At 42.1% G+C, this 22,359-nt stretch overlaps 2 long non-coding RNA genes across 2 annotated transcripts in view; one reads left to right on the forward strand and one right to left on the reverse strand.

Annotated features, from left to right (window-relative positions):
- LOC143843299 (uncharacterized) overlaps positions 1–22,359 on the reverse strand; it is a 206,810-nt gene that overhangs the window by 42,818 nt on the left and 141,633 nt on the right. The gene's annotated exons all lie outside the window — the stretch shown is intronic.
- Positions 5,954–17,941, forward strand: LOC143843298 (uncharacterized). The gene is made up of 5 exons (XR_013233523.1): positions 5,954–6,323; positions 6,642–6,712; positions 11,085–11,203; positions 11,438–11,631; positions 17,313–17,941. It is a non-coding gene; the product is annotated as an uncharacterized LOC143843298 (long non-coding RNA).

Below are 22,359 nucleotides of genomic sequence, written 5' to 3' on the forward strand. Positions count from 1 at the left end.
AAGACACCTCTTCAGTGATTTATAGGCCAAAGAACACCAAGCCCAGTAGCAATGACCCCCAATCATGTCCTTACTTGGAAAGCTGGAAGCAAATAACAGCATGGATCAAAACCAAATACAAATACACAAATAGGGTTGCATCTTAAAACAGTGACTGGTCTTTTTTATTTCAGGCAATTATGTTGCATTCAATTGCCATAAAAAGCAGCAACTAAAAGCAGCAACTAAAATCTTATCAGGTCTTCGCTCCTCTCACCTGTGCCTTCCTAAAGCACACAGAGCTTGACTGAACACTTTCTAGGCTCAGCAAGCACCATTCAGAGTGACATCTATATCAAGACATGACTGTGAATTAGTGTGTTCCATATAAACTAGAATTCTAAATGGCTTTTGTATAGTATACAAGCTCCAATTAGAGTTGCTAACCTCTTGGTAGGACCTAGAGAGAGATCCATTGTCCTAGAGAAAATGGCCACTTTGAAGGGTACAATGCCTATGGATTGTATTGTCTCTCTAGGTTCTGCAAAAGTAGGGAACAAAACAGAATCAAATATTTTTGAAAAAATTAACTTGAAGCACAAAATAAACCACCTAAACAATCATAGAATTCTGTGAAGACAAGAAGTTGAGAACTCATGTTTCAGACAACCAAAGAAAGGATTATATATGTGAATATCACTGGAGAGTCAATATAGAAATCAAATAAATTACATAATCAAAAGTAAAATAAGGAGAAACTCTATACTTTCTGGTAAAACAAGACCAGGAGCCAATTGTGGTACGGTCATGAATGTTTAATATTGAAAATTAAAATAAATATGCAGAACACCAAAACTGTCATAATGCCAAAATACAATCTAGGAAACATTCCTGAAAAATGTAAAGGCTATGTAAAGAACAAATTTGCTTTACTAAGTTGAAGTGAAGAGGAAGCAGTCGAACTGTGGATTGGATCCAGAGATATGATCAAGGAAGAATGCATAAAAGTATTCCTGTAGCCAAGAGAAATAAAAAGCCTTGATGGATGACCAGTAAAACTCTTAAAATTGATTAAGAAGCCAAAGTAAATAACAAAATAGAATCAGCAGCCAAAATGCAGCATTCCATTAACTCAGATGTAGAGACAAATAGAACTATTTTAATAACCTATGCAAAGAAATAGAGGAGAACAATAAAAAGGAAAAACAAGAGTAAGTGCCATAAGATCCAGAAATTCAAAGTGAAATTTAAAGCATCATTATGTTGGTTATGTTGGCGACTGTTGGTTATGGGGGTCAGGGGTGGGATTGGTCTAGTGGGTTCTCCTGCTGTTATATTTTGGGGGTTTTATTTGGATGTTTAACTGTTTTATGGGATTTTTGATTTATGTAAACTGCTACGAGCTGTGTGAATTGTAAAAAGCTATAACTGGTTTTAAAATAAATGGGTGTGACAAAACATCTGATTGCGTTGATGAACAAACTACATTCTGGGCAAGGGGCTACTGTTAGGACAGATAACCAGCATGTGTACTGGTTAAGAGTGGTGACTTCTTATCTGAGGAGCTGGGTTTGATTCCCCACTCCTCCACATGTAGCCAGCTGGGTGACCTTGGGCTAATCACAGCCCTGATACTGCTGTTCTGAGTGAGCAGTCCTGTCAGAGCTCTCTCAGCCTCATTTACCTCACAGGGTGTCAGTTGTGGGGAGAGGAAGGGAAGGAGATTTTTAAGCTGCTTGGAGGCTTCTCCGGGTATTGAAAAGTTGGGTATAAAAATATGGAGAAACAGAATGGTTTCTTGTTGGCAAAGATGTAAAAAAAAAGTTGTATTTTACTTCCCTATGTGTTCAGTCTGTATACAGAACATGTCATAAGGTAAAGTGGATTAGATTCAGATGATGATGGCATGAAAACTGTTGGCAGAAACATCTGCAATTTGAGATATGTAGATGACACACATTACTAGAACACATTACAATAACTCCTGATGATGGCTAAAGTGGAAAGTGCCAAAGCAGGATTACAGCCAAATATCAAGAAAAGTAATGACTACCAGAGAATCATTATTATTATTATTATTATTATTATTATTATTATTATTATTATTATTATTATTATTATTATTATTATTATTATTTTTAGATTTATTTCCCGCCTCTCCCAACAGGCTCAAGGCAGGTCACAACAACTAACCCCATTAAAATTACCATTAAAACATCAATCTACTAACATGACTGCTAAAAATCCCATCCCTCCCCCAATTATTAAAGAGGTGAAGAGGAAAGGATAGGGGAGTAGCGTACACTCCAACTCCTAGGGGGGGAGCGATGTCCCTGATTCGCTGACCCCAGCCTCAACCATAGACCTGGTGGAAGAGCTCCATTTTACAGGCCCTGAGGAAAGCTGACAAATCCCACAGGGCCCGCAGATCACCCGGGAGCTCATTCCACCAGGTAGGGGCCAGGACTGAAAAAGCCCTGGCCCTGGTCGAGGCTAGGCGTGCTTCCTTCGGGCCGGGGACGACCAACAGGTTCTCACCCACAGAGCGTAAGGCCCTGCGGGGGGCATAGAGTGGTAGGCAGTCCCTCAGGTATATGGATCCCAACCCGCGTATGGCCTTGAAGGTTAAAAGCAAAACCTTGAATCGGATCCGGGCAGCAATTGGCAGCCAATGCAGCTGCCTCAGCACCGGCTGGATGTGGGCCCTCCAAGATGTTCCAGTGAGGACCCTGGCAGCTGCATTTTGCACCAGCTGTAGTTTCTGGGTCAGGGACAAGGGTAGGCCTGCGTAGAGCGAGTTACAGAAATCTATTCTGGAGGTGACTGTCGCATGAATCACTGTGGCCAAGTGGTCAGGGGACAGGTAGGGTGCTAGTAGCCAGGCCTGGCACGCTACTCTCTTGACCTGAGCCTCCATAGTCAGGGAGGCATCAATGGTCACACCCAAATTCCTAGCTTGGGGCACGATGGTAAGTTGCACCCCTGCTAGGGTGGGTAAACGCACTGCCTGTTCCCGCCCCCTTCCCCCCAGCCACAGGACCTCCGTCTTGGAGGGGTTGAGTTTCAGGCGACTCTGCTCGAACCATTCAGATACATCATACAACTTTAACTCTGATGTTGAAGAAACTGAAATTGTTCTAGATTTTCTATTCCTTGGCTCCATCATAGACCAAAAGGGAGACTGCAATCAAGAAATAAGAAAGAGATTGAACCTGGGAAAGGGAAGCTAGGAAGGAGCTAGAAAAGTTTCTTAAGTGTAAGAATTTGTCACTTAAATCCAGATTTTAACTTCTTGCAGCTTTTCATAGGGGGCAGAAAACAGGGCCATTTCAATGGCAATGCTTTCTGCTCCCTGCAAAAACTAGTAGGGAGCTAAAAGCAGAGTTTAAATGTAAGGGGTGAAATTCCTTCCCAGGGGATCTTCACCTTTCTGTTGACTATGGCTCACTACAGACAGAAAAAATAGAACTAGATAGAATAGAACTAGATGGCTTGAGGTGAGGGAGCAGAACCAAGGAGTGAAATTGAACCATTTAACCCTCTGGTTTGTCTCCCTAATTGCTTTGAAATAGCAGGGAGCTTTCTGCTTCCCACAACTTTTGTGGGTTCATTTAAATGGTTCATTAACGTATATGAATGGTTTGGTTTGCGAACGGGCATATCTGTTTGGTTCAGTTTGAGATTTGGTTTGTGATTTAACCACAAATCATGTATGGAACCACAATAGTGCAGTTCATTTCCATCTGTACAAACTCTGTCCCCAAAGTCCCTGGGAATTTCCCATCTGAGAGGTGGCAACCCCAAAAAGCAGCATTCAGGTGTGACCATGAATAAAGCTTGTTCAAGCCAAGAAGTGTTCTATCTAGTTCCATGAACTAGAGGAGGAAGCATTTGGTAGGAGCAAGAGGCCAACAGGAACACTGCAACAAACCATGTTTGTGCCTGATCATAGTTGAATTGTAGCTTGTTGTAACATGATAATGTAGTCTCTTTTTCCAGGTAAGTTTTCCAACAAACTTAATATTAAGAAACTTTGAGAAAGATGATACCTGCGATTCCTTGCTTCCCATTATTAGACTACTAATGAAATCTCTCTGTGTTGCGTAATCCTCATTAATAGGGGTCATATTCTAGCTAAACCCAAGAAAAGGTGACCTAGAGAAATACTGAGTGTTGTCTTGGACAAGAACACCCAGGCATTTTTGAAGTAACTACATTATCACATAGTTAATGGCTATCTCTAAAGACAAGGTTGGAATAGGCTGATAGTGCTTTTAATTTGTACAGCAAATTGCTAATTAACTAAAGGACAAAAAATAATTCCCCCAATTAACAAGATAATGTGATGGAACTGACATTTGAGCCATTCTGATCCAAGAATTATTTTAAAACCTGCTTTGTGTAGAATTTATAATATTGTAGCAGAACTTCTGCATACAGTGCTCACATTATTCCCTACAATTTTGTGTTATTTAAATGTCCTTCTACATAAGGTGACTACTAAATTTTGCATCCCCACTATTTTGACTTGAAATTGTCAATTTTGCATTAGCCATCCCCTGCCCCCCTAAGCTCCATGCCATTTGGTGTATTCTTCCATCTTTTTCCTGGTGAATTTACATAATTTTAAATATTATTTTTGTATTTTAAAAAGTGTCAATGCATTGGAAACAGCTGCTACAAAATGGGCAAAATGGAAAGGCTTATGATGTGAACATAGTAAAGCCCCAAAGAATTTTAAAAGGGCATCTTCTTACATCCCTGATTGTATACGGACACTTTGCAGCAGGTTCTACTGGCACATTCTTGCTCTGTTTGGGGATGTAATGTGTTGTATTCATGTGTTTTTGTCCCTGTGACCATCCAGTGAGTTTGTTGAAGCTAAAACAGAGATTCCCTACCCGCACAGCTTACTACTGATTTTTACTATGTTTAAGCCAGTATGACTTAGTATAGAATTTGAATGTGTTGCTTGCACTCTGCACCTTCTCCCCTATTTTTCTCCTAGGAATCACAGAGTAGATGCTCTGATGCAGAGGAGAAAACCCAGGTTGTGTTGCATTGCTGATTTTTGTGTATGCGGGTGTGGGTGGAACATTAATTGTTTTATTGGTTAATTTCTTGAGAGGCATGTTTTTTTTTAAAGGAAAGGTAAGTCTACTCTTAACATTAGCAGTCCCCCCATCAGTGTAAAATCTTTAAATGTTTTAAATATCTTTTTTGCGGAGACATACTTTGCAAAATAAAAAGTGAATCATTAAGCCTGGATCAGTCCCCACAGAGAGCTCACACTTGCCTGCCACCATCGCTTTGCATGTCTCATCCAATCAGCTGGTCTCTTCTTGGCTCCCAAATCCTCACGCAACCTCACTATCCTTCTTTGCCAGTCCCTATTGTCTCTTTCCCAAGGCCAGCCACAAGCCTGCTAATTGTGCAGGAACTTGATCCCGTGTTTTGTGCTTCCAAGCCCAAGCCCATCACTCTAGTCCAGGGGTAGTCAAACTGCGGCCCTCCAGATGTCCATGGACTACAATTCCCAGAAGCCCCTGCCAGCGAATGCTGGCAGGGGCTTCTGGGAATTGTAGTCCATGGGCATCTGGAGGGCTGCAGTTTGACTACCCCTGCTCTAGTCACTAGAGCACTCTGGCGCCGCCTGACAAGGACACCGGTCAGCTTCAAGAAGCCTTTACTTATTGAACTTTTCCAAACATTATGTTTGAGGTCTTTCAAAAGGCAACCAGGGATGAAAAAATATGGTAGTCTGTGGATATATTCTATAATTAAAATATATTTTAATTAAAATAAAATAACATTCTACAATTAAACTCATTCTCAAAAGACTACTGGATAGTTTGCTGTCTTCCTGAGAGCTTATGTTGTTGCAAATTTCATAGTTCCCAGATGGACATTATTGTCACAGGTTAACAAACGTTGCCTAACTATAAGCACAAATGATGGCATCAACTGACCTTTTCCCATTTACATTGATTTAGATCTGAACTGACTCACTGGGTGAACCACCATTCATTCAAAAGGAGGGATGCTTCAAAGGCACGGCAGCAGCTCATTGCTCTATTTTTGGAAGGCTCAGCTTTATGCTGCTCAGCAAGACCATTTCAGGTGGCCGGGCGCTGAAACAGGAATAAGAATGAACATTCCTTTTCATACTTACTGACATATGTGTTGGTTATATCCAGAGATTTTCTCACAGTTTATCTCATATTAATGGGTTGCAGGAAAACATTGATGCAGCAATGCAATACATTTTGAAATATTGACAAGAAATGCATGCACAAGCACTCCGAAGATGGAAAGAATACATGCCAGGAGCCAATGCGCTGCACGTAAGTATCCCCTCAAAGTCCCTCACTGCTGGTGCTGAAGCAGGAAAAAGCCGCTGCCCCATGACATTAGGAAGATGATGACCATTTGATTATTGAAATTCACCAGAACTGACTACCTGGTTTTGGAGATGGGTTTAAGAGTAAAGGCAAACTTGTAAAGAATATGGGGATTTTTCTGCGTATATGAGCTTATTTTCATGCAAACCCCAAATAAGAGTATGTTGTTCAATACTTCCTGAACTGGACTTTGACTGCCTTATGTAACAGCATGTTTCTGCTCCAGATTCAAAGTTTTCTTGAAATGTCTCTGCATCACAGATTTCCTGGGCACTAATTGTCTTTATGGTGGATCCATGATGTAATCAGGACGTTGCGAAGACCACCGCAAGGTAGATTTAAAATGGCAAATTGTGTACAAATTCTAGTGTATGAAACCGTTGGTATTTGAGTGGGTGAATCGAAAGCATTTCTGCCATCCTAGAGACAACCACCATGCCATGGATGCTTCTGTTTGTTCTTAGTCTTCCATTTCATATTCTTTTGATTGTAGATTTATACAAATGCAGACTGTGCAAAAAAGAGGGGGGAATGGGAAAAGGGCACACCGCGGGAGACTAAGGGCGCCACAATGTTTTGTTGCTTCTTACTTATACACAAATCTGCCTGCTGTGAAGTCTTGCCAGAGATTCTGTGGAGAAGATCAAACTTTGGTTCATTCTGTGGTTTAATGAGTTCAGGGTGTTTGCTTATGAGGAGAAAGATATATTATGAGGGAAAAAAGAGAAAAACTTAAATTACAAAATCAGCATGATGCCATGTAGGTGAAAGGGTCCCCTGCATGAATCTCGTTTTCTGAATCTGAAACCAAGGTGGGCACCTAGCGAGACAATCTGAGGCTAAACAAACTGGGAACTAGCTAATGCTGCTTTTACAGGAGCAATTTCATGGTGTGCTCAGCAATTGCCTGAGTATTCACAAGTCATCATTAGTAGCAAACCGGGTAACCAACTCCATGCTATCTTAATGGGCTGGCCATCTTTTTAATTAAATCAAAAACACAGGCCTCAAAAATTAGGAGGTGTCACCATCTAAAGGAGACAAGAAAGTGGATGTGTGTTACCTTATCCAAGACAACTCTAACAATAAGCTAACCCTCCCCCTAACCTTAATCTATATGCAGTGCTTGCTATAATTTTCACATTGTCTCTCTAACAAGTACTCAATGTTTTTTTTTTCCCCTGGAAAAAATGAAATGTAAATGTAAAGATTGTAGAATTGATACCAAAAATTAAAAAAATAAAAATAAAAATGACATTTATACCTAACCTACCCTAACTCTTCCCTAATTCTAACCCGTTCCCTAACCCCACCACTGACATAACCTGATGCTTGACATCTACTGTAAATCAAGATAACAAGGTGGAAATACACACGGGAGGATGTATACTGAAGTGCTACCCAAACCATATCCCTGACCTAATCCAAGCTTAATTTTAACTCTGCACTAACCTAACCTTAACCCTAATGTAGCCTTACTGCATGTTCTCTACCATCTTCACACTGTATATTTAATCAGAACTCTTTTTATTTTCCTGGAAAAAATATAACGTAAATATAAATTGTATAAGATCAATACAAAAGAAAAAGGTGGTAGGGGAATCCTACAAAGAAAAAGGACATTTATAGCTAAACCTAACCTTTCCTAATGCCAAGTCTAACTTTTTCCTAACCTTACAGAAATGCTAGTCCAAACCCCTCCCAAACCATAACCCTCCCTAAACTAAGCCTAACTCACATAAGCTAACCATAGCCCTAACCTAAATGTAATTCTAACCATAAAATTAAACAACCTTACACTAACCCCACCCTTAACATAACATAAACCTAACTTCAGCTTGGTGCTGGGCATCAACTGAAGGCAAGCTGTTTCACTTTATTGTACAGGACAATCTAATCTTGCATTAATATAAAATATAAGAAGAAAATAAACAAACAAAAAAGGAATTATTCATATGTAAAAAAAATTATATTTAGACCTAACCCTAAGCTTCCCTGACCCTAACTCTAATGCTTCTGTAACCCTAACACTCAGACTAATCCTAACCCTAATCCAAACCTAACGCTAACCCATACTCTAAATCTAACCGAATTCAACCTTTACCTTAATCTCTAACCCTACCCCTAACCCTAATTTATGGCTAGTGATTGCTTTCTACAAAAAAACCTCTGACTCTGTGCTGGACTTCCAGGTTCATGCCAGAAATGACAGTAGGTAGCTCTAGGAACTGATGGAAACTCTTTGGTAAATCAGTGATGTGACCAATGTCACATGCCTCTCTAGTAAGTCTGGTAATTGCATTTAATAGAAGTAAAGTTTGTTTCCAATGCACCATATGTTTTAGTGTAGACTTGAATGGGTGCATAATACATATTCCTTGTCCACAGAAGGATAAAGATCATGTTATAATATGGGGAAACCATGAGGTTTTTTGTAAACAAAGCAGCCATTGACAGGCTTAAAAAGACAATTGGATGAAGAAAAACTCTAGGCTTTTTCACGTTAAGGAAAAACATCCTGAATAGTTATACAAAAAGAATATACCTCCTCCCCACAGCCTTGTCCTTGCGAAAAAGCTCTCCATTTGAATGAGAATGCAGAGCTATCTTCTATTCTCCAATTAAAGCCTGGGAGGGAGGGAGGGAGCCAATTGATTCTTGTACAAGTGCTTCTGAAAACACCGAATTGGAATATGTGAAGCGTGTCCTTCATAGAACAACAGCCCAATTGTGCAGCTTCCTTTAAATCACAAGGTCAGCCTATGGGAAGAAGCAGGGAGGTAAGGGCTTCTGTAGGAACAGCAGACACCTCCCCACCTCCTCCCCAAAACAAGGCTGGCAGAGGAAAGGGAAAGTGACAAAATGTGGTTTTAGAGCAGCTGCATGTATTGCCAACACCTCAACATGGGATCCCTGTTTCACTCACAGAGAGACACCTCAGCATAACATTTAGATCAGTGGTTCTCAATCTTCCTAATGCTGCAACCCTTTAATACAGTTCCTCATGTTGTGGTGACCCCCAGCCATAAAATTATGCAAGTGTTCTTTCACTGAAATTAAACCAAAACTGATCAATGGCATGGAGATCCATTGTTCATGGTAAAGGTAAAGGTATCTCCTGTGCAAGCACTGGGTCATGCCTGACCCTTGAGGTGACGCCCTCTAGCGTTTTCATGGCAGACTCAATACGGGGTGGTTTGCCAGTGCCTTCCCCAGTCAAGCTGGGTACTCATCTTACTGACCTCGGAAGGATGGAAAGCTGAGTCAACCTTGAGCTGGCTGCTGGGATTGAACTCCCAGCCTCATGGGCAGAGCTTCAGATAGAATGTCTGCTGCCTTACCACTCTGCGTCACAAGAGGCTCGCTATTGTTCATGATTGTATATAAATTGGTTTTTCCCCCCAGGGTTTCTCAGTTCAGTTCTGCCTCTTGTCCCGTTGAGCTGTGCTGCCACCTGGAGCACCTGGTGGGAGACTGCGCTACACTGGAGGCACTGCTGGAGCGGCTGGCAGCCAAGCACAGGTGCCTGCAGGAGGAGCAGCAACAGTGGCAGTGCCCCCCTCCGGCCAAGCTGCTCGCCCTGCCGCAACCCCTGTGAAAGGGTCGTTTGACCCCCAAAGGGGTCCCGACCCCAAGGGTGAGAACCACTGATTTAGATGCTCTTACTGTACCAGTTGCGAAAGACATCAGGTCTTGGAAAATAGGAAGGATCAATACTTGGCTGGGAGACAACCAAGGAAAAGTCTGCAGAAAAAGGCAATGACAAACCACCTCTGCTTCTCTCTTGCCTTGAATACCAGGGTTGTCTCAAGTCGGTTATGGCCTTACAGCACTTAGGAGGGTTCAGATGTTGTTCTCAGCATAATTCAACCTCATATTCACTAATATCAGGAGTGGTTTTCTTCCAAGATGTTTAAGAAAGTGAGTCAGTCTGTCCCTGTTATGTCATACCATCATTTCCTTGTATATATACTGCCTTTGAACAGGAAATTCACAAACCGCTTCCAGGGGTTTATTTGTGCAGTCCGTCTCTCAAGAATGATGCAGTGGTATAATTCTGTTTCCAGACAGACTGTCCTCCCCCCCTCAACAGGCAGGTGGGATTCTCCAGCCTTGGAAAGACCAATGGGAAGGAGCCCTCCAAAGCTTAACAGTCTGGATCCCACATTTTGATTGCACTTCCTTTTCCCTGCTGGGTTTGGGGGCCTTAGGTAGACTCAGGGATCGGAGCCACCCCATACCTCTGCTCATGCTGAGCAGAGGGGCTTAGCTAGTGAGATCCTCAGCTGAGGACCCACAATTTGATTGAAAACGTCTCTCTCTTGCTGGGGTTTGGGGATGCTAGTTGGAGTCTGGGTTTTAAGCCACACTGTCTCTCCGTTCACACTTAGCAGAGGGGCTTAGCTACTGGGTTCTTCGGTTGGGTCCACAATTTATACCCTTCTATTGATTGTGAACCAATTTAGAAATACTGCACAGGAGGGGCATCAGAATGAGGTTCCCTGTTCATTTGGTGTGTGTAGCTTGTAGGGGGTATCTTTTTGTACCTGTGCCTGACATTTCTGCCTGGTTTGACCTAATCCACATGATTGTATAAATCAGTTCAAAACCATGATTTTTTTTGGGGGGGGGGGCAAATAAAGATATAATCCTGTACTTTTCTAACTAGCTACTTGATCTTTACAATGTATGTTTCCTTAATAGCCCCTAGGACAATCTTTTTATAAAAACCTATTGTGAAAAGCCACAGCTACTTGGATTGCTGGAGCTGAACGAAACAGTTTGTGTCATAGACTTTGGCCAAGAAGCTTCCTCCCGAGTGGGTAAGAGAGGAATCAGAAATGGGGCTTTATCTCTCTTGCTGGCTGCTTGAAACCTGCTGAGCATCTGGCCCAAGACTGCATAATATAACTTTTGTTTGTAAGCTATAACTTCTAATAAATGTAAATTTAAACACACATCCCCATGTGATTCTATGTCAAGGGCAACGACTGACTTTTAGAAGATAGACAGCCGTGCTTTTCGTTTAGTTTTTCTCTCCCCACATTTATTCACAGAACATTTGTTGTTTTGAAATCTCACCTCTGAAATCAGAAATGCTCAATAGAAAAGAGTGACAGCTGTGATGGAGAGCTTGGGGGACAGTCACGTGCATCAAGAAGACTCCCCCTCCCCATGCAAAACATGAGAGTATGTCTCCACAAAACTGGGTGAAGCAGCCCATGTCCACTCCCAGGGTATCCATTAACAGGTAAGAGGCGCTCTGGACCACAGCAGGGATGAGACAATTGTTGCTAATTCAATGTTTATATTTTCAGATCAATTAACAAGAAAACATTAGGAGGAGACCATGCTGCAACCCAAACCTCATGCGTTTTGAAAGAGTCCTCTAACTACAGATCCATCAGAGCACATGAAAAGAAGACACAGTGTAAGGCATTAGGAATCCTCAGGGGGCCTGAAACTGAGAGACATCATGGTTAACAGGGCATGCAAGACAAGCAAAGAAAGGTGAAGTACAGCAGCCCCAGTTAGATGGCTGCCTTCAGTGAGTGAAAAGATGCTGGAAAACAATTCCACAGTAGTTGCAGTCAGCAAACGGCCTGCATAGCTCTGCACATGATTATCTTGCAGTTCTCCTCTCCCCCACCTCATACATGGGGGTTTCCACATGGTGGAAAGCCTCTTTTGGGGGGGGGAAGGGTAGTCACTTGGAGTCACTAATAGGTCTGCAGAAAAATCATTCTGTTTTAATAAAGGCTTAATGTGTGAAAATGGGCCAATGAAGCTTTTCATGACATGGAGATAAATAACATCACTTGGAAAATAGAATCTTATTAAGCTTCTTTTAAAGAGACAAGACTTTCTTTAATCCAGGCATTTAGCAATCCAAAAAAGCTCCAGTATATTGTTTGTATCTTGAGGAGGAACAAGGACTCTCAGGAGCCTGCCAATTACCACCCTTTCATAGCTAACATTTCTAGGGAAGGCAGTGGAAAGAGCTGCCATGGACTCATCAACAGCATTCCTGAATGAAGCTGATGACACCCACTTCTTCCTCCTGAGGGATGGCCACCTTGATTCACCCCCAGACTCAGTAACCAGATGTCTGGAAGCAGAGATAGGATGGTTCAAGTACAGCGATATGAAACGCAATCCTTCAAAGATGGAGGTCCCGTGATTTGATAGGAAAGGTCCCGGCAAGGACGTACAATTGTCCCACCTGGATGGGGTGCAGATACCAGTAGTACATATAAAGCCAGGAACTTAGGCATGATCTTTGACACCTCCCTCTCCATGGAGGAACAGGTCACAAGAGTAGCATGGCTGGTGTTCTTCCACTTGCACCAAGCTAAGCTAATAGTGTCTTACCTGGTCTCAGAACACCTAGCCACAGTGATCCATGCAATGGTCACCTCCAGACTGGATTTCTGCAACACACTATGTGGGTCTACCCTTATCCTTGATCTGGAAGCTACAACTGGTACAGAACACAGTGGCCTGACTTCTCACAGGAACACCTTGGAGGGCCCATATCCGGCAACAGCATTGGTTACCAGTTGAATGCCAGATCAAAATTGAGGTTCTGGTTAAGACCTTCAAGGCCATATATGGTCTGGGCCCTGGGTATCTGAGGGACCACCTCTCTGCCTACACCCCATTCAAGCTGGTGATCCCTAGCTCCTGGGAGGCTTGTCTGGCTTTAACCAGAGCAAGGCTTTCTCTGTCCTGGCTCCCACTTGGTGGAATGAACTCCCAGAAGAGATCAGGGCCCTGTCAGATCTACAACAATTCACAACAAAGGGAATAGGAACAACTAGCAATGTTAATGCTGAGGTGTACATATACAGTCTACTTTCCCATTTAAACTTTCCACAGGAGCGAACCTTTGTCTCCAGGAGCGAACCTTTGTCTCCCCTCCCCCCTGGGTCTCACTAGTTCTTAAAAGGGCAGACCTCTTCAATGCACTGGAACTGGAAATGGGACATTATCCTGGAACTGGAGATGGGACACAGATTGAAGGAGGCTGACAGTACCATTTATTAATTTATTATTTATTCAATTTATATATCGCTCCTCTCTGTGAAATAGGTTCAGTGTGGTTTACAATAAATAATAAATACAGATATAACCAATACCTCTTCCCCCTCCCCCCACCTGCTAGATACCCTCTGCTGGGCTAATCAGATTGCAAGATCTAAAACAAGAAGGGAGCCAAGGTGAAGGAGGGAAGCCTGTATATTACCAGACCCTACCAGCTAAATCCATTTTACCAACATGCTTCAATGCTACCTCAAACTGCACAGACTCTAGCGGATTACCTTGGTGCAGTGTAAGTGTGGCTTATTGCCAGCTTATCTCCACATGCGTGCATATTCTTCACACACCATGCACTATTATGCATGGTCCTTATTTTATACCCCCATGTGCACCGGTTTTTCTAACTCAAATGTAGATTTGTGTGCAGAACATGCAATGTGTAAAGTGTCTCCAAGAAGCAGCTGAAGAAAGTAGGTTGGCTTATGTACCCACAAAGGGCGGCAAAGACTCACCGCAGCCACTGGTTGACGCGGCGGAGGGCTGGCTGGAGACGGACACGACTTCCCCAGCAGTCCTGGCACGCTGCGTGCTTGCCGCGTGCAGCATGTAAAACGGGGAGGCGGGACCACGGTGCCTATAAAGGCGCCACGTGTGCGAGTCCCGGCCTCTTCTCCAGGACACCTCGGAGCAGCTTCCCTCCCACCCTGTGTCAATGTTTGAGGTGGATGTTCTCTGTTAATATTTCATCACAGTTGCGGGTTCGCATGGGATGGAGCCTGTTGGCAGGGAGTCTGGTGTGCGATCAGACTCTCTGGGGTTCAGGACCTCCCTAAGAGGTGGAATGTAAACGAGCGTGGCTTACCCGGCTGGGAGGCCAGGGGCTCGTTTAGCCAGGCGGCCTGGGGACAGCCAAATGAGGTTAACGCCCATTGGCTACCCTGCATAGGTCGCTTCCCCTAGGGCGGACTTCAGTAGGCAAGGGGATCTGCTCTCCCAGCTGGGAATAGTGCAGGTCCCCAGGGCGCCTCTGGACTCCGTGGATTGTGGTGCAGTCTGCTGACTGATAGGTCAGGCTCCCTCTCCCATGCTGCGCCAACCCTCCCGTGGGGAGGCAATAAAAGCTGTGGCCTTGTTTATCCCAACATCGGTGTGTCGTGTCTTATTCCAGCCCAAAATGCCCTCCTGCAAGTCAAGCCATGTGTATTTTTGTACATAGAACACATTCACATCTGTCAAGCATTTCTAATGTTTCATGTAAACCACCTAGTGCTTTCGGGGAGGGCAGTATATGAATGAATGAATGAATGAATGAATGAATGAATGAATGAATGAATGAATGAATGAATTAATGAATTAATGAATTAATGAATTAATGAATTAATGAATTAATGAATTAATGAATGATCTATAGTTGAATCTATTTTAAGTATTCCTTGGAAAGCTATCTTCAACGCATCCCCATTCTATTCTGAGTACACAGCAGGCCTGCCAGATCTGGGTTAGGAGATTCCTGGGGATTTAGGGCTGAAATATGGGGAGTCTGGGGAGGGCAAGGAGCTCGACAGGGATGTAATTCCATAAATCCCTCTCCCACCCAAGCTGCCATTTTCTCCAGTAGAACTGATTTCTGTAGCCCGGAGATCAGGTCATTCCAGGGGATTTCCAGCTGTCACATGGTAGTTGGCAACCCTGGTGCATCATATGGACCTCACCAACTGCAGAAATACTATAGTTTAAAATATTTATTATGGATACAGGAGCATAAGGAGGTCATCGGTTCAGAGGGATTTCTGTATGCGTACAAATTAGGTGGATTATTTTGTTCCAGAATTCTAAATTAGCAAACAAGTTTCCCTTTGAAGCCCTCATTTGCTATTCACAGCTCAGCCCAGCTAAGCAGCTGCCTGCAATGTATGTTGCCCATGTTAATGCATTCCACTGAACCCCCAACTGGGCTTGGCAGCAGTCCCTGTTGATGGGGAAGGCTCTCTATAACCTACAATCTTTCTAACAACTCTAGCTCCACTTTTGCCATCCTGAGCACCATGCTAAATAGACTCACAAATCTCAGTACCTGGTTTTAATTCTCTATAGTGCACACAGACCCCCAGGAATCCAGATGCTAGAAAAACATCCAACAGGAGTGCAAATTGATTTTTGTTTCAGATACATAATTTCCTGTAGCCTTTGAAAATCACCCCTACTGCTAGTAACATAGGAGATAACAATTTCTTTAGTCTTTTCATGCACTCTCCTCTCTGAGGGTGGCAAGAGGTGATTTCCTACTGCCAGGACAGTGTTGTAAAGAATGGTGGGGGTGATTATCAAACAAGACAGCTAGCCGCCATTTTAGGTAGATGAGATTAATCATTCATTTCTATGGAGATGATATTTTCAATTAATGATTCTGATGCTTTCCTTCAAATACTGGGATAGCCAGCAAGTTATTTTTTGCTGGGTGCTCTCAGGATGCACATCTCCAAAATTTGGCGTGGCAAGGATCTGTAAAAAAAAAAAACACACACACACACACACCCTATATATAGCTCCTCAGTGTTACTCTAGATGCCGTTCACCATCATCTTCATATCTATCTATTATATTCATACTCCAACCTTCCTCCACAGAGCTCAGAGCGGCATGCATGGCTCTCACAAGCAACCTGTAAAATCAGTTAGATTGAGAAGGAATAACAATGGCCAACAATGGCCAAAGGACCTCAATGGCTATATTTCATGTTCAAAACATAAATTGACTTGTTCATCTTGTGCAAACCCAATAAAATAGCATATAACTCCATATTAGAAAAAGTTTAGACAATGCTAAGATAGGTAGACATCATGCATTGGGTGGGGAAAGGGGGATCTATCCTAAAGGAACAGTCAGATAGTTGTAAAATTTAGGCTGCCTGTCAGTTATTTCAATTTCACCTTATTAGAGCTGCATATTTGGAGGGATGTTCTGTTTTAGTGGAGTTTGGAATCATTCTGTGATTGAGGCATCAAGTGGAACAGCCTGTTGTCCAACCCTGTGAATCATCTAGAAGAAAAACGGATTTCCTCACAGAAGAGTAACTATCTCGCCTATCTGAACAATTCCTTCGTACCTGTACTAAATAAAATTTGGAAATATTGTTTTCCAATGTCCACAATTGCCTTCTCTCACAAACACACTTTCTCACTTATACCCCTCTCTCCATATTGACTCCTCCATCCAAACCTTGGATAAGTGGCACATAACTTCCTCTGATAAAATAATAAAGAAGACTTCTAGGAGCAATCATCAAAATGACAAAAAGTCACAGAAATCCATCCATCACTAGTGACAGCTGTCAACTACCTTTGAATCATAATAGCAGCTCACTGAAATAAACAAATTGAGGAGGTGTCCCACCACTCTTGTTTCCAATGCCATATAAAGACAGCTGTGGCTTGGCCTGACTGCTCAGTCTTTGACCACCATTCATTTTTCTCTGTTGTTATGTCCATCCTTGAAGATCTGTCACTAAGACTGACTAATGGAAGCAAACACTAGTCTTTTTCTCCCCCCTGCCTCAATCTGCTTGATGCAACAAAGTGTGTGAGGGGGAATCAAGCTTCAAGTAGAAAAATTCAATAGATGTTTGTTTTGTGCATTCATGGAATGTTACTGCATCATATTTGTTTGTTTGTTTTAATTTGTAATCATTTGTTATGCATTTTTAGATTCTATCCTGTAATATTAGCTGATGCCAAAAAAAAACTTGAAACATAAGAGGGAAAAACTATTTTATTCTATCCTATACAACTCTTTCCATAACTAATTAAAAACGAGATGTGGTCTAGAATTCAATTATCTGCCATGACTCATAGAACAGTTTCCCTGTATTCACTCATAAATTATTCTTCTTAGTTTTCAGGTCTAATCACATCTCCCTTTTGAAAAACAATATTGCTGTGTTTATCTAGTGGGACTTCTTCTCACCTGGTCTCTTGGAATGCCAGGACCAGAGCCGTCTCTGATTCTTCATCAGCACTGTACTTCAAGAACTTCATTTGTTTTGGAGACCAAGTGTTCTCAGACATTGACAGAGCTATTCAAGTACGTTCTTGCAGCTGCTGCCTATCCACCTATCTGCTGTTTCTTTGATTGGTCTTAAGTTCTTAATTGATTTGGGCTCTTTTTGTTTAAAGGATTTTCACTCACCTACAGCTTTTGAAAAAGATGGTTTAAATAAATAATGTGTAACGTTGATTATATTTAAGCTGCACAACACTGTATCTCAACTTTTGTGTTCACATCCAGCATTTAAATACTAAGTGCAGCCATCTCTCAACATTCTGTCACAGTGTTAAAACAATAGCAGCTAATGTCTTCCTATTACTAACAAAGAAGTGCAGTTCATAATCTTCTCTCATTTTGCAAAGGTCTTCTTCCATGTGGTGTGGCAGAAAATTATCTGCAATGGCTGGCACTCTTTGTACTAGTTCCACCTTCAAATTTCCTTTGCAATCTTTGTTCATGTTCAATTTTATTTTCACAAGCTGTGTCCTTTTTTATATATATTAAATTGAAAATATCATTTATTATATCTTTTCTGCTGTAACCTCAAAAGAACTACTGCTTTGTAACTATATAATAATCTATATAATAGATCCTCTATCATGTTATCATTTGTGTATGTGTGTGTTTTAAATAAGCACAGTTATATCCAAATTCATTCATCTTGGCATGTTGTTGATTTCAGGATATGCAGGAAGCCCTAACTCCTCAGTTAATGATTATGCAAATCTGTTTTCCAAAAAGTTAACTCTTTCTATTTTCCTGTAGGACATGTTGTGCTACAGGATTAAGTGCTATACTCAGAGACAATATACTGGTTCTAGAAGATATTTGCATGTTGTTCTAATTCTTGAAGAATCAAAACTATTGGCCAGAAATTAGCTAATAGATCAAGTGGAGTATTAACAAACAGATATTGTTCTTGATGATGCCATCAAGAGAACTGTGGGACTCTCAAGGCCATTATTCATCTACATCTGCTGTTGCTGAAGAGTTCTGCAATGGTAATTGTAGTAGGTGACCAACCAAGGGAGGGAAAGATTCACTATGCCTTTCTCTTTAGGTCTTCTCACTTTGTCTCAGATGAACTTTCTGGATAACTAGAGTCCTCCAGGAAAGATAGCTTCCATCTACTTCACACTGAATGTCCAATGTTCTGGTACTATTTCCTAGAGTGTACCAGGTGCTATTAGAGCTGTCACCAGCATCCCATGGCTCCAGAGTATTATCAGGCAACCAAGAGCGGGAGGATGGAAATTTTCTCTGGTCATATCATATGGTCCACAAAATAGTGTAAAGGTGTAACAATAGCCATAATCAGCTTCTGAAGTTCACCCCAAACCAAACTGCAAGCTTCAGGATCATCTCTAGTTTAAGTTCAGCATAAAGTAGTTACTTCTCTTATAATAGGATCAATATTCTTGGCAATATTGCTGACCTGGCTTCATTCATTTATCTATTTATTTTGTGAGTTATACACTACTCCTCCCAAAGAGAGGCTCTTTCCAGCATTTTAAATTCATAAAACATAGTAAAAGTGCAATAATTTAACAATCTAAATATTAAAACTTTAAAATCATAAAATCTTAAGAACAATTGTGTCAGATGATTAGGCAGTTAATTAATTCTGCGGCATTTCATTTCCAGTTTTTTGGGGGTGTATCCATGTAGAGGTTGCCCAGTTGATGTTCATCTAGAATTGTCATGAAGTTCATTGGCCCCAACCCAATGCCTGGCAGAAGAGCTCCATCTCACAGGCCCTGTGAAACTGATCCAATTCTGTCAGGACTCTTAGCTCTTCTGGGAACTCACTCCACCAGGTTGGGGCCAGGGCTGAAAAGCTCCTGGCCCTGGTTGAGGTCAGACATACTTTAGATTTGGACAATCTTAATGTCCTTTCGTGGGTATAGTCAGCCAAGCGGTATCTCAGCTATGCTAGGACCTAACTACGTATGGCCTTGAAAGCTAACACCAGTACCTTAAAGCAGATCCAGAATTCAGCTGGCAGCCAGTGTAGCTGCCTCAGGGTAGGCTAGATATGAGTCCATCATGGCGTATGAGTGAGTTGTCCCACTGCATTCTGAACAGATTGCAGTTTCTGGATCAATGTCAAAGAAAGGCCTTTGTAGAGCAAGTTGCAGAAGTCTAATCTGGAGGTGACCATCACATGGCTAGGTATTCCGGGGACAGGTAGGGTGCTAGTAGGGTGAGAGCCAACTTGGTTTAGTGGTTAGGAGAGTGGACTTCTAATCTGGTGAGCTAGGTTTGATTCTGAATCTTCTCTCCCCCCCCCCCCTGCAACCAGCTTGGGATCGCCACAGCATTGATAAAACTGTTCTGACCGAGCAGTAATATCAGGGCTCTATCAGCCTCACCACACAGGGCATCTGTTGTGGGGACAGGAAAGGGAAGGTAAGCCACTTTGAGACTCCTTTGGGTAGAGAAAAGTGGCATATAAAAACCAACTCTTCTTCTGGCAGAGATGGTAAAATGCCAGTTACCTTAGTGACCTGTACCCCCATTGACAGGGAGGAATCACAGTCCTGCCCAAATTCTTAGCAGATTGCATAGTCATAAGCTGTACACTATCTAGATAGGGCAATCATGCTTCCTTGCTTGGTCCTTTCCTGCCCAGCCACAGGACCTCTGTATTGAAGGGATTGAGTTTAAGGTTGCTCTGCCTACCTCAGACCATCACTGCTTCCAAACACCTGACACATGTTTCTGGGGGAGAGTCTACCTGCCATCCATTAGGAAACAGAGCTAGGTGTCATCTGCATATTGGTGACATTCCAGCCCAAATCCCTGAAATAACTGGGCTAGAGGGCGCATGAAGATCATAAAGTGGGGGAGAAGAGTGTACCCTATGCTACTCCACAGGACAGTTGGCATGGCCGTGAGTGGCTTTCTCCCATTGCAACCCTCTGTTCATGGCCCTGGAGGAAATAAGATCAGCAACTGGATTGCTGTCCTCTGTATACTAGCATCAGCAAGGTGGTGAGCAAGAAGCTTGTGATCTACCATGTCGAACACTGCCACGAGATCCAGTAATACAGCAGTGCCAACATGCCTCTGCCCAATTATCATTGGAGGTCATCCATCAGGGTGACCAAAGCCATCTCCACCCCATGGCCAGGATGGAAGCCAAGTTGAAATAGTTCAAAGATTTAAGCTTCCTCTACATATGTCAAGAGTTGCTCCTTTGTGTTCTTGTCATCCATACTCCCATGAATCCAGGTTTGCATAACTTCAATAATTAATGGTTTAAAATATTTTTGAATTAAAGTTGCCTTGACTTGTGACTCAGTGTCCTTGCTAAGTGAAGCATTAGTTTCCAATTAAAATGTCCAACACAAAGTAACATAATTATAACCTCCTAGAACAAAACAAAAAGATCAGGAAAATGCCCATTGCCTCTAGGACTTCCGCACTCAGTTTCTCTGTATCATCGTTTATTAGTTTGTATGTCAGAGAAGAATTGGTATACTTCACAAGATGAATGTTCCTGTTTCTTCCCATTGCCCTTCTTGCTTTCTTTTGTCTGCTTATTCTTGCAAAATGGTTTGATTTATTTCAAATGCAACAGGTCTGAGGATACACAGCACATTTGCTAGAAGCACAAATTTTTATCACACTTGCTACCATCTTGAACTGAATCATGGCCTTCTTTATCTGTTTCTTTAGAAGAAATGAGACCTTCTCCATTCATCTCTGCTTTGTTTATGACATCAATATCAGAATAGCCCTGGTTTGTCACAGATGTACAGAGTCTTTGCTGAATCAGCTTTGCCTACTGATATAATTGCATACCCACTTTGAACACAGGTCTCAGCTGCAATACAGAGGAAGGTGGGATGAGACCAGAGACTGGCTGAAAGAAACCTTTGCCAGTTTCAGTTTGGCAGCTATTGGGTTGCTGATAAACCAAAGAACTTTTTTCATCCATTTGCTTAATGTATTTGGGGCACCACATTAGGTTCTATAAGAAAAAGTATCTCTATCTGGTCTGTCCCAAGGGCCATTTATTATTTTAAAGGATCACAAAGTATTAGTGTTCCATAATTCTGCTACATGTCCAGTCTACACCTGGGTTATCCATACAAGGCACCAGTCAGACTATTAGGGCAAATGCCAATTGGCTGTTTAGGGAGGGGAGGGGAATAGGAGCAGGAACTCTGGTTGCAGTTCTAACAACACATGAATGGGAGTAAGTCCTACAGAAAATGGGGGGAGGGGTATTTCCGTGTAGACCTGTTTAGGATTGCTCATTTTCTCTCACTTTGTTCTCTCTCATAAATAGCTGATCACTGCTATTGTTGTTTTTCTGACTGGGGCTGTAGATGAACAACACTGTCTGTTAAACCAAGCTGAACACATCTAGCCTATAACTGGATCAGGGCCTTTGTTCAAAATTCATTCCATTTTTTACAACTCTCTGTACTCGTTTGAGTAAACAGCACCGATCAGAGTAAAGTGTACACTTGTAGCAAGGTAGGAGGTTTCAGGAGTCAGGGCTCACTTCTGAACATGAATTCTATTACCCTGCCACAAATTTTGTTAGTCTTTAAGGTGCTACTAGACTCTTGCTCTTCTCTGCTGGCAGAAGGGTAGGCTTATGACTATTTTAAATAAATACATAGTGAGTAGCCAAAAGGAAGTAATATCTGCCTAGCTATCATGTTAATTAACATTCTGTTTTTTATAATCTCCAGTATTAATTTCTTGTTGTTGTATAATACTAATTGTTACAACTTCTGAACTGATGTAGCCATTTGATTTATTTTATTATTTACTAGCGGAAATGCCCATTCTACCCAAGAATACAACAGGCGCTAGCACATATGCCTGCACTGTGGCTTCCCTGGCTGCTGACGTTCTGCCCACACCCCTGTTCCCC

This window comes from Paroedura picta, chromosome 8, assembly GCF_049243985.1.
Source record: "Paroedura picta isolate Pp20150507F chromosome 8, Ppicta_v3.0, whole genome shotgun sequence".
NCBI classification, from domain to species: domain Eukaryota; kingdom Metazoa; phylum Chordata; class Lepidosauria; order Squamata; family Gekkonidae; genus Paroedura; species Paroedura picta.